At 39.5% G+C, this 13886-nt stretch overlaps 1 protein-coding gene across 1 annotated transcript in view; it reads left to right on the forward strand.

Moving 5' to 3' along the window:
• Nucleotides 1–13886, forward strand: part of ANK2 (ankyrin 2) — a 358785-nt gene that overhangs the window by 26778 nt on the left and 318121 nt on the right. The gene's annotated exons all lie outside the window — the stretch shown is intronic.

Genomic DNA, 13886 nt, shown 5'->3' on the forward strand with positions numbered 1-13886 from the left:
TCTGATTTTTTTTTTTGCCTAAGCTCACTTCTATTATATATGCCATTTTCAGAAAAAAAATTCCTAATTTCAAAATCATGGGAATGGAAATCAGGAAACAAATCACTCTGACATCATTAAACTTCCCTAGTCCACCAAAGTTCTGTTGCCGTCCTGAAATTTTGCAGATTCCTTAAACTAGGGCTTCTTATATTTCATCTGACTGCCAAAAAAGCTGGGGTGCATGTTTGTCCTGTTTAGCTTCTTCTAAATGGTTCTTGCAAAACTCTTATGTACCTGTTATTCTAAAATCTTTCATCCTTTCTGTTCTTCAGAAATGTGAAAGCCTCAGTTCTCTCAGAACTAGCAGCTGACCCTGAAGATTCCATCCAATTATGCCAATTTCTATTTATCAGAAAGTTGCCTTCTGCTATATGTCTATATTTTGGATTGTAATCCCCTCAGTAAAGATTAATCTGCCTGCAGATTCATTATGGTTCTGAGAAATGGGAAGATTATATTAGACATTCATTGTTTTCCATTTATGACTATTTGTTATTTCTTCCTAGGGTCCAAGCCTGTGGATTGTGAAAAAAACAAATAATACATTATAGTATACTTTTTCATATCTTGAAGACCAGAAAAAAATGTTATGCTCATTGCTATAGACTACAGTATTATTTATTTATTTACAATATTTATAGTCCACCTTTCTCATCCATATGGCGACTCAAGGCAGGTTACGGATTGGCACAAATTCGATGCTATACATTCATAAAGTGCAATTAAAAATCATCAACATAAAAATATAAAACATATATAAAAACCATTAAAACATCTAGTCATCAGTGTCATCTTGTTAAAAATGTTTTCCAGTAACTTCGTCTAGTCGTTCCATGTTCATCATTCAAAGTTCTGTGTTATCTATTCTACTGCATTCTCAAAAGCTTGCTCAAAGAGACAAGTTTTTACCTTTTTTCAGAAAGTCAGTAGGGAGAGGGATGATCTAATATCCCTGGGGAGGGAGTTCCCTAGCCGAGGGGCCACCACTGAGAAGGCCCTGTCCCTTGTCCTCGCCAATCGTGCTTGTGAGGAACATGGGATTGAGAGCAGGGCCTCCCCAGATGATTTTAAGCTCCTAGATGGTTTATAGGAGGAGATACGTTCGGACAGGTAAGCTGGGCTGGAACCGTTTAGGGCTTTACAGCCTAAGCCAGAACTTTGAATTGTGCTTGGTAACAAATTGGCAGCCAGTGGAGCTGATGCAACAGAGTAGTGTGCTCCCTGAGCGCTGCTCCCATTAGTAACCTGGCTGCCACCTGTTGGACCATTTGAAGCTTCTTAACAGTCTTCAAAGGCAACCCCATGTAGAGCGCATTGCAGTAATCTATACGGGATGTACCCAGAGCATGGACCACCATAGCCAAGTCAGACTTCCCAAAGTACGGGTGCAGCTGGCGCACAAGTTTTAACTGTGCAAATGCTCCCCTGGTCACAGCTGAAACCTGGGGTTCCAAGCTCGGCGATAAATCCAAGATCACACCCAAGCTGCGAACCTGTATGACCTCTCATGTCAGCTGCGGATACACTCCACCACACACACACTCACACACCACGGACACCTGAAACAATGGATAATGGCAAACTAGATTTTGATTGAACTTGGCAAACTATAGAATAGCACCCAAAGACCTAGACAAGGCCTAGAGAAGGCAATAAAGACATCTCTTTGTGGACCTCTCAAATGCTTTTTTATGGTATGCTTAGACCAAAAGAGTACCAAAAAAGAATTGGTGGAATGAGGATTCATCTGCACTGTAGAATCAATACACCTTGACACCACTTTAACTGACATGGTGGAATGCTGTGCAGTCATAGAAGTTATAGTTTTACAAGGCCCTTAGCCTTTTATTGTCAAAGAGTGTTAGTGCATCACTAAACTACAATTTCCATGACTGCATAGCATTGAACCACAGCAGTTAAAATTGTATCAGTCTGTAAATCTAGCCCTAGAGAGGTTCACAAACAATTCATGTAAGGGTAGAAAGAGGTTGCTAGAAGCAACACTGTGAAGGCATAAGGTTTAGATTCCTCTTGTTTATTTATTACACATACTTCCCATTTTTATTCTCATTTTTTTTCAGAACAGTTTACACATGGAGGTCTCCTCCCATGAAGAAGTGCTAAGACAGGCCCATTTAACAACAGATGTTGTGTATCTTCAGACTATTGGCCTTACTTGTACTCATGATTTTTTTTCATGCATTCTAGTCCATCTACAATACTAGTCATTCCTTTGTCTTTTGCATTCAACTTGCATTTTAAACTTCCTCAAATGAAATATTTGCATATAGGCTTAATATTGGCTTTTGTTGTTTGTACATCAGCCACTAGAATTTGCACATTTTGTGGGTATTTACTCTTCCTCACTCCTCTTATTCCAAGCTAATAGTATGCACCAGATATCTTGAAAAACATATGTGTTCGGGAAATAACATCGGATAAAAGAAAGTAAGAGGAAGGGGAAAAACGAAGGAGGAATGGAAAAGAGAAATGGTTCAGGAATTATATTACATGGAATAAGAGGGTAAGATTCACACATTTTCCTCTTTGAGACACTGCCCTTTTTTCAAAGTTGTAGTGTGACATCACAGACAAGAGTGCTGAACTTAGGCTGTGAAGAGCAGAGTTTTAAACTGATCAGCAATGAAGCTTATGGGGCAGTGGTTTTCAACCTCTGGGTCCTCAGATGTTTTGGCCTTCAGCTCCCAGAAATCCTAACAGCTGATACACTGGCTGAGATTTCTGGGAGTTATAGGCCAAAACATCTGGTGTCCCACAGGTTGAGAACCATGGGGTGATCTTGGGCTATTGGCTATCTTTTCCCTATCTTACGGGATTCTTGTAAGGATGAAATGAGGATAGTGGCCTGAAAAAATGCCTTGAACATCTTAAGAACAGAATGAAAATGGAGCAAATACCTACAATAATTTAAGATACTCCTGATATTTTCCTTAGTACGATGTGGCAACAATCTGATTCCTAGGACACAGAGCAATGGATTCGGATTGCAGGAAAAAAGGCCCCACCTAAAGTTAAGGAGAACTTCCTGGTGGAAGCTGTTCATCAGTGGAATATGTGTGGTAGAGTCTCCTTTTTAAAAAATGAGGCTGGATGATCATCTGCTGGGGTTGTTTTGATTGTGTTCCTGTGTGGCAGGGGGGTTGGACTGGATGGTTCTTGGGGTCTCTTCCAACTCTATGTGACTACAGATCCTTCAACCCAGGCTGTCATGGTTGTTCCTGATGGGAGTTGTTGTCCAACATGCAAGGACAGCATTTGGCTGATCAGGGTCACATACACAGATATAGAAACCTATTCTGAGTGAACTATGATGTTATTGGGGCAAATACAAAGGGCAGAACTTCCAGCATTAATTTGCCTTTGGGTTTGTCTATAGATGTTAATTGTTTCTGCAGGCCAGCTGGCATTACATCCAAACCAGCAGATAATTTGGATGACATGAAGTGGCTTTTGGCTCTGTTTACTCGTCTCTTGGCAAGGAATTAATCAGAAACTTGCAGGTAGCATCATTTCAATTTGTACTTTCCAGGAGAGCCACCAGAGGGTGTCTGGTTCTATTGAATGCATGATAAGATTTTTTTTTCAAGTTCATTACAATGGCAAAAAAGAAGCTGTCATTTATGTTTAATTTCAGTGGAGATAGAAATGATTGTAGGACAACAAGAAATGTGTATACAGGAGCAGAGAAAGAAATGATGTAGGGTTAGGGGAGATGAAGAATAGGGAAGGGGATGAAGAATAACAATTTCAGAAGCTCAAATAAAATGCCAAAGGCATATAGCCACTTCTGTTAATTTAAAGACAATTCTAAACCTTGTATTATTCATAAAATGTTATGATTTTTTGTTTATGAGGATAATATTTAATCAATATGTATATATTTTGATAAAACCTAGGCATATTGAGATGATTTCTTAAAATCAGGAGTAACAACTACTGCTGCTGTGTTCACCGTTAACAAGAACCCGAAGCTGCTGCTGCTGCTGCTACTACTACTACTACTACTACAATAATAATAATAATAATAATAATAATAATAATAAACCACACCTCATGATTGTGGAAAAGAAAAATGTTTGGATTATTGATGTCGCCATACCAGATGACAGTCAAATTGACCAAAAATCAACAGGAAAAAGTCAGCCGTTATCAGGACCTCAGAATCGAACTGCATAAACTAGTACAGGTGGTCCCATTGGTAATCAGCCACTGGGTGCCATGCCAAAAGATCTCAGCTGTCATTTGGAAACAATAAACATTGACAAAATCACGATCTGTCAACTGCAAAAGGCCACCTTAGTTGGATCTGCTCACATTCGAAAATACATCACAGTCCTAAACGCTTGGGAAGTGTTCGACTTGTGATTTTGTGATATGAAATCTAGCATGGATATCTCATTTACTGTGTCATACCGTGTTTTTGTGTCAGAATAATAATAATTATCATCAGAGCGGATTACAGTATACACATATGAGGCAAATATTCAGTGCCTTTTACACACAGTCAACAATGACATACAACACAGACAAAGGTAAAGGCCTTCCCCTTTTTTTTCCATCTCGGGTACCTGGAGGCAATGTTCAACTCCAAACATGGTGAGGTGCTCTTGTTCTATTTTTCCATGCTGAGGAGCCTATTGTCCTTAGACATCTCCGATTGTGTTGCCAGCATGTCTGCATGTCTGCACAGGGCACCCTTTTACTTTCTCCTCAAGGCAGTACCTATTGATCTACTCGCATTGCATGCTTTCAAACTGCTAGGTTGGCTTGGGCTGACAGTCAGGAACTGACCCTGACTCACAGCTTTAAACTGTCAAACTTCCAGTCAGATTTCCTGCAGCTAATGGTTTAACCTGCTGTGATACCGTGACTCCACACTTTCTATTTTTTGACACTTTTTGACACTTTCTATTTTTTGACTGAATTTTTTTTTGGGGGGGGGGGGGGTTCTTCCTTCTAAACTTCAATAGTGTGGGTTTGAATTAAGAAGCAATTGTAATTGTTGATCATGTAAAACAACTCTTGCCAGTCTCTTTAAAAACAGATGAAGTTGTAGACATATGTTTTGGCTCTGTTTGCTATAATCTTAAGTTTACTTAAAAAGATGTCAATATTAATGAGAAAAAATTCTTTTTGTTGGGGAGTGGAGGTGAGGAGACAATTTCTGTACCTACCAATCTTGTTAGGGTCCCTAAAGCTGGGGTGTGTTGAAACGCAACTTCAATAATATCAGTATTAATATATCTGGGGCATTATGGGAATGACAGTCCAATAGATCTTGCGGTAGTCCAGCGTTTCTCAACCTGGGGGTCGGGCCCCCTAGGAGGGGTCATGAGGGGGTTTCAGAGGGGTTGTCAAAGACCATCAGAAACACAGTATTTTCTGTTGGTCATGGGGGTTCTGTGTGGGAAGTTTGGCTCAATTATATCATTGGTGGGGTTCAGAATGCCCATTGATTGTAGGTGAACTATAAATCCCAGCAACTACAACTCCCAAATGTCAAGGTCTGTTTCCCCCAAACTCCACATTTGGGCATATTGAGTATTCATTCCATGATTGTTTGAGTCCACAGTGCTCTCTGGATGTAGGTGAACTACAAGTCTAAAACTCAAGGTCAATGCCCACCAAACGCTTCTGTGTTCCAAGTTTAGAAAGGTTGAGAAACACTGCTATAGTCCATGTCTTCATACTGGTGAAGACTGTTGTTGTAAATGACAACACCAGGATTCACTTAGTTTGTTGACTCTTTTGTATTCGTTACCTTTTTTGTATTTTTTTATCCATCTTGTATGGATTGCTGAATGAAAATTTTGAAGAAGAAAAAAAGGAAAGTAGTGTTGCATTAAAAGAAGCTTTAAATAAATAACAAAAACAAAGAATGGAGAACAGAACCAGAGATCAGTATTAAAGGTATGACAGGATTAAAAGACCTGGAATCTGGGGAATCAGAGAAACAAGATTGCCAAATCAGATAAATCATGCTAAACATCTCAGGTGGGAGCTCAGAAAAATCAGGCTAAACTGTGGATAATTAATTGATTGCAATCTCAGAATGCAAATGGGAATTGTTCATAAAATGTTCTAGCAGCCCTTTTCCAACATGCCATTTTTAGATATAGCCAATTATACGGGGGAAGTGCCCAGCACTTGAGGAACCATCTTTCACTGAAGTAGTTTCGTGTGGCTTTCAGGATGTCTTGAAACTGCAGTGAGAGGTACTGAGCAGGCTACAACAGCTTTACTGCAGAGGTGGCATTTGGAATGTGATGCTACATTTTAGTTTTAATTCCTTTGCTGAGTGATACCAAATTAGTAAAATGAGGTACATAAAGAATACCAGAAAAACAGCAATATGGACCATATGTATTCCATGAGCCACCAGCTGACATTTCAATGATATAGAGCTGCAGTTGTTGTGATGATTTCTTTATCGTGTCAGAAGCAAGTTGAGAGTACAGTTAAAATACATTTAAAAAACAAAACGTTAAAAAAGTGGCATTGTGCTAAATGTCCTTTGACCAGAAGCTGGCCACTTGGAGTGCCTCTGGTGTCGCTGTGAGAAGATCCTCCATTGTGCATGTGGCAGGGCTCAGGTTGCATTGTAGTAGCTGGTCTGTGGTTTGCTCTTCTTCGGAGTCGCATGTTGTGGACTCGACTTTGTAGCCCTATTTCTTAAGGTTAGCTTTGCATCTTGTGATGCCAGAACACAGCCTATTCAGCACCTTCCAGTTAATCCACTCTTCTGTGTGCCCAGGAGGGAGTTTCTCATCTGGTTTCAGTCACTGATTGAGGTTTTAGCCTGCCACTTTTGGACTCTCATTTGCTGAGGTATTCCTGTGAGTATCTCTGTAGATCTTAGGATGCTGTTTCTTGATTTAAATGTTGGCATGCAGGCTGATATCCGAACAGAGGTTGGGCTAAAGATGTCAATGCCTAGGTCCTTTCATTGCTGGCCGATATTTCCCGGTGGATGTCAGATGGTGTGATACTAGCTAAACAGTGCAATTTCTCCAGTGGTGTGGGGCATAGACATCCTGTGATAATGTGGCATGTCCCATTAAGAGCCACATCCCCTGTTTGAATGTAGTGAGATGTATTCCACGAAAGAAGATGTGATAATGATAGTCTTTTCTTTGCAAGATCTGTTCAGAGAGGGTTTGTCATTGCTTTCCTCTAAGGCAGAGAGAATGTTGTTTGCCTATGGTTATCAGGTGGGGTAACATGGCTATGCAGGGATTTGAACCCTGGTCTCCTGGGGCCCATTCACATTACACAATAGTGCTACATCCCATGCACCTTTGGGATTTGCAGTGGAAACCTATTTTGAATTCTCAGCCAGAATGCTCCAGTGACTTTCCACTCTCAGGTAAGATGTGCCATTGTCCTGAAATACATCCAAAACAGAGGGACTTCCATATATAATTATCGAAGGGGTGCCATCCTAAAAGCATTGTTGTAGGTCCATCAGCAGCAAGTGGAATGTGTTACAATAAAAATTCAGTAAGTCGATGGCAGCAAGACAGCTAGCTATAGGATTTGGAATCACTGAAGTATCTTGTTCCAAGAGTCTTAGCAAGCATGATGCATTTAAATAAGGTCTGTAGAGTTCTGAGACTTTTTGCGTCTCTGCTCTTCAAACCAACAGGAATTGCTAAGTCACAACCTAGTGGTGATTTCTACCAGGGAGCATGAGCTAAATGAGATTTCCAAACAATAGTGATTCTGCATAAGGCTACTCTAGAAAGCTAAGCAGATCCCTTTTCCGCCAGACTCACCAGTCTTCACAGTAGAGTCCCGTTGCCTTGCTATTGTCTCAGCAGGCTCTATTGCAGTGGTTCTCAACCTGTCGGTCCCCAGGTGTTTTTGCCCACAACTCCCAGAAATCCCAGCCAGTTTACCAGCTGTTAGGATTTCTGGAAGTTGAGGGCCAAAACACCTGTGGATCCACTGCAGTGTTGTATGTCCCTTCACTCCCATAGATACATCTGGTAGGAACATAGGCCTTACTGTTAACTGCTCCCAGCTTTGGAACATCTTGACTAGAGAATAGTGCCCTCCTTGTTACTCTAAATAAGTCTTTCTCTGCTAAATTAGTATGCCCATGCATCGTCCTTTGCACAAGATCTTTCCTGTTTGAAAGTATTTCAGAGAAGACTGTTCAATCCAAATTGGTTTTTTTAAAAAAGAATTTTAAGTCACTAGAAAACCTGGTGGCACAGTAGGTTAAACTGTTGAACTTGCTGACCAAAAGGTTGGCAGTTCAAATCCAGGAAGCGGGGTAGCTACTGCTGTAAGCCCCAGCTTTTGCCAGTCTAGCAGTTCGAAAACATGCAAATGTGAGTAGATCAACAGGTACTGCTTTGGTAGAAAGGTAACGGCGTTCCATGCAATCATGCCGGCCAGATGACCTTGGAGGTGTCTACAGATTGAAGGATTTAGAAGTGGAGAAGTGTATTACCCCCCCCCCCCCAAGAGTCAGACTCAACTAGATTTAATGTCAAGGGGAAACCTTCACTTTCCCTAGAGAAGTAGCCAGCCCTTCAATAGATAGAAAATTGAGCAGACATACTAGTTACCTGTTCACATGTATTCTAGTCTCCTACAAGGATGAAATGTACTTTAATTCAGTCTATACTATAGAAATTTCATATGTATGCATATAAATTAACATTTATTATTTAACAACATCATTTTTGTTGATGCCTCCCTTTCCCCTTTTACAGTGATTGTGGTTACCTATGCTATCCTATTTACACAATCATATTTACAGAGACCTTTTCTGCAGTTACAGACATTAAAAATAATTGTGCAGCAGTACTGACTTTATAGTAATATGGCATGAACAGAAAGACTGCATTTGCAAGATTTTTAGTTCCTCTACAGCATTTGTGTATAAATTGGCAGCCCTCTACTCACTTGCATAAAGGTTTAGTTTGAATTCATCCACACAAGTGAGTTTGCTGTACCAGTTTGGTACTGTGTGTTCTCCTTCCTTATTTTAGTACAGTTCTCTGAACAATCACAATCCAACCTTATTTGTGCTAGGGAGAAAGCAGCTCCCAAGATTTATTATGAGGCTGCTTGAGTTTCTTTTTCCAAAGAAAAGGAGCTTTCTTTGAGCTGCATTCAGCAAACACTCTTTCTCACCGGAACTATGCCAGAAGATGCCATTGCTGTGTGTTGATCTCCCATCTCCATTGCAACAAGTCATTAAGAACTAGTGGGAAGGCTGCACTTTGAAAATGCATTAGTATGAGTCAGGCTAACAGGAAATGAATTGGCTTCCATATCTCTCAGCAAGGACAATCACATTAAGGGCTCCAATTGCAAGAGATTGGGTGGGGCTCTTTTTGAGATGTTTGTATTTGTATTATTGGTACAAGCACAAAAAGCTCATATTACAAGATGGTGCTGAGCCCTTTAAAAACTGTGAGTATGGGAAACACACACAAGTGGCAAATCTATATACATTTCCTTTCTCATTTAGTAAAAAAATGATTGAGTCTGCTATTTTTTCATTGTTACCAAATAAATAAAAAGCTTTGAATCATAGAATTTGGAAGAGAAAACAAGGGCCATCCAATCCAATACACTGCTATGCAGGAACACACAAATCACTCCCGACAGATAACCATCCAGCCTCTGTTTAAAAAATTCCAGAGGTGACTCCGCTAGACTCCAGGGCAGCACATTCCACTGTCAAGTGAAGTTGTTATAAGATTGTGGAGTTTTAATCTAAAATTTCACAAGGTAACGTTTTATTAAAAATATTAATCTCAGGAATAGGTAGTATTCAAAGAAATGGACGTTTCACTGAAATCTGTGTGCAGATAGGATTGTTCATCCTTTACCATCCCGAGAGATTTTAATAAAGATAGAAGCTGTGGGAATCCTGCCATAAAAGTCTTGGCATAAAATTTATATTCCTGTCTCCTGTGTTGTCTGAGTCTAGAAGACATTAAAGAGTGAGCCAAAATTCCACTTATGAGAAAAAATGGAACAATTTTTTTACTGTTAGCATTGCAATTTCTTGAACATTTGTTTGGTGCAATAAAACAATATGCAGAGTCTGACTGGATTACTGTGTATACTAGTAATTAACTATTTATGGTGTGCAAGACTGAATAATAAACTGAATAGCATAATCTTCGTCATCATGATAGTCTTTATTTACAGTTAAGAAACCATAAACCTCCTACTGAAACACTTGTTTTGGTTAAAAATCCTTTGTGATATATACGAATCCATATTATATATACACACACACTTGGAGCCTAATATTACTTATGTCAATTCAGTGGTAAATTTTGTTTTGTTGAGTTCAATGATAAACATAAATAAGATTGTAGCCTAACAATCTTATTTACTGTACGATTTTAATCTGTAATGTTGATGTACTTTGTTTTTGTATATTATTGTAATTTGCATATATACTGTAAACCGGCCTGAGTCCCTCGTAGAGGTGAGAAAACGTCTAAATAAATAAATAAATAAATAATAAATAACAATGTCATATTATATATAGAGTAAGATTTACTAAGGGTGTATCTATACAATAGAATTATGGCAGTTTGACACCACTTTAACTACCGTGGCTCAATATGTTTGAATTCTGGAATTTGTAGTTTGGTGAGGCACCAGTACTCTTTGATAGAGAATGTTAAAGTCCTTGTAAGGCTACATTAGAATTTATTTTTTATTTACAGTATTTGTATACCGCTTTTTTCACCCTGAGGGGGACAATTACAATTATACAATACAATTAGACATAAATCAAGTTAAAAACAGTACATCCACAAGCAATAAAACAATCATTAAAACAATAAAACAGTCTCGTCCATCAAATCGCCGTTCCAGTCATTGTCTTTCTGAAATGCTGCATATATTTACTTCTACTGCCCGAAGGCCTGGTCCCAAAACCATTATTTTAATTTTTTTTCTAAAAGCCAGGAGGGAGTGAGCAGATCTTACCTCATTTGGGAGTGTGTTCTATAGGCAAGGGGCCACAGCCAAGAAAGCCCTGCCACTCGTCCCCGCCAGACGCATCTGTACTGTTGACGGGAGCGAGAAAAGGGCCTCCCCCGATGATCTTAGATTACGAGGTGGGACGTAGGGGTGGATGCGTTCGGAATTGAATCATAGCAGTGAAAATTGTACCAACATTAATTCTACACTGTACATCAGTGGTTCTCAACCTGTGGGTCCCCAGGTGTTTTGGCTTACAACTCCCAGAAATCCCAGCCAGTTTACCAGCTGTTAGGATTTCTGGGAGTTGAAGGCCAAAGCATTTGAGTACCCACAGGTTGAGAACCACTGGTGTAGATGCACCTTGGGTTTATTAGGACTTGGCATAACACCACATACATTGAAATGGTACTTAGAATGAGTTCTAATATTGATTCTATTAGTAAATGATAGGTATTGTATCCCACACTTGTATACAGCACGCTTGTAGAGCACACATGTAGCTGGAGAAAATTGGAAAATGCTCAATTTTCTTGAAGAACGCTTCACTACAACCTTCATTTTAATTCTAAATATTCAAAGCAGACTGATCCGATGACATGGTATGGTACTAGTCACAGAGATTAATAATGGCTGGAAACGATTGTAGTTTTAATCTTGACAGGCCTGCGATTGGGGAAGTTTGATTTCCCTCTTATGCCTCTTAAAATATCCTTTTATTGATACTTTATTATTATTGATCATCCTCCCCATCATCATCATCAGAGCCTATCACTCATGGCTGAGTGTGATTGCCTTACAAGTGTATAGGCTCTTAGTGGTGGGTCCATAGGGAACTATAGAGACCTATTCTTCATCCACATGTTATTTCTCAGTTTCCAGACGGAAGGTGGACCCAACAAGGGTTGGCTTGATGTGCTTTCCTCTTGATGTTTCTCCCTTTCGCCCTCCATTTGTGCCTCCTCGAATTCGACAGTACTGTTGGTAACAGCTGACCTCCAGTTAGAACTCTCAAGGCGCAGGGCTTCTGAGTTCTCTCTCAGTACCTATGCCACAGTTTTTAAGGTTGGCTTTAAACCCATCTTTAAATCTCTTTTCCTTTCCACCAACATTCTGTTTTCCATTTTTGAGTTGAGAGTATAGTAACTGCTTAGGGAGATGGTGATTGGGCATTCAGACAGTGTGGCCAAGCCAGCGAAGTTGGTGGCATTACTGATAGTATAACTATAACAAATGCTGTCTTCTGGGTATAAGAAGGAAAAGAATGATAATTTGTAAGAAAATTGCTACACGTACATTTAAAAATAGAAATATTTGACCAGTTGCAAAATTAGAACACAAAAATGATGATTGAATGCTAACAATTTCAAAGCACATGTGCCTTATTTATAATTGGGTTTGTTTCCCAGTTATAAACAAGCCACACACACTTTGAAAGTGGAGGTTGGAAAGCGCAGCTATGTTGATAACAAATGAATTCACGATTTATCTTTTATGTAGGAATACCTCAGTTAGCAAAACATGTGAAAAAGAAATGGTGATTCTGAAGTGAGGTACCGCCAGCTCTGGGGCTGGCTGTGTGAACAGGTACATACACTTTCAAATAGGTCTAACTGTTCAAACTGTTACAAAGTGAAGCTTTGGAGCACCCCACATCTTTTTTAAAATGTGGAATAAGGCCACATTAAGGCTAATGGTCCCCATGCATCATGTGGATGCCACCGAGTTCATTCATCTCTTCACAGACTCTTTGGGCCCATGTAGATGGGCCCAAAGAAGCTCTTTTTTACATTCTTTTCATGGTAACCTAGTCCTGCTCCAACTCCTTTTTTGTTTTCTAACCAGCTGAAAGTTGTTGTAGTTGCTACTATTATGATTATTACTATTATTACAACTACTAATTTGCAGCATTGGTATTGTAAGATGGAAAAGGAGAGCTGGAGTATACACATTTGGAGTATACCCTTCTGGATATTAAGGGATATAATGTATATTAAGATAAGACTTGTATGACAAAAGTTTGTTAATTGAATGGATGTATCAATAAAATGTATATTTTAAAGAAGGCCCTTTTATCCAAGGCCCCATCTATACTGCCATAGAATGCAGTTTGAAACTGCATTGAACTGCATTATATGAGTTGATACTGTCCATATAATGCATTATATGGCAGAGTAAATCCAGCCTAAGTGAGGCCACTTCCTCCACAAGACTGTCACCACTGTCTATTGCAGGGAGAGACAACTGGAGACAAGCTGCACTGATGCACCTGGGTTATTTTCAGTCAAAACCTAGCTTTTGAAAAATCAGACTGGTCCAGTTGTGATTTTTTGGGGCATTGGCATATTTTCTGGGTGATAAAAGTCACACTAAAAAAATCAAATGGAGATGTATAGTGTCAAGCCACTTTTCCATCTATTGCCTCTTGGCTTACCTTCTTCTTACTGTGAACCAGCTCTACACAACTGCCAAATGGAAGAGTGCCAACACAACAGAATAAAATCTGCTACACTGTGTTACAATTCTGACTAGTCAGCGCTTAACAGATAACAGAATCAGCACATGTTCAAACTCAAATAACAAGGCGAAATTCCTATATGATTTATTGGATGAATATTGCTTTTCCACAAAATACTCAGGTACCATTTTTGTCTTTTAGCTACAGAAGACTATAGCAGTCCTTTATGACACAAGATTGTATGTTGCATAGATTCACTGTGGTGAAAAATGCCTTCTTATGTATCCCAGGGCATCTATTCTATTCTAGATCTCCCTCAGCTTAGGTTCTAAAGCCTCAGCTACATCCTAGGTGCATCTAAGGGCTTCTGCTTAAGGTTTTGGCTTAAGCAAAATGTGTG

The sequence above is a fragment of the Anolis sagrei genome, chromosome 5, assembly GCF_037176765.1.
Source record: "Anolis sagrei isolate rAnoSag1 chromosome 5, rAnoSag1.mat, whole genome shotgun sequence".
Taxonomy (NCBI): domain Eukaryota; kingdom Metazoa; phylum Chordata; class Lepidosauria; order Squamata; family Dactyloidae; genus Anolis; species Anolis sagrei.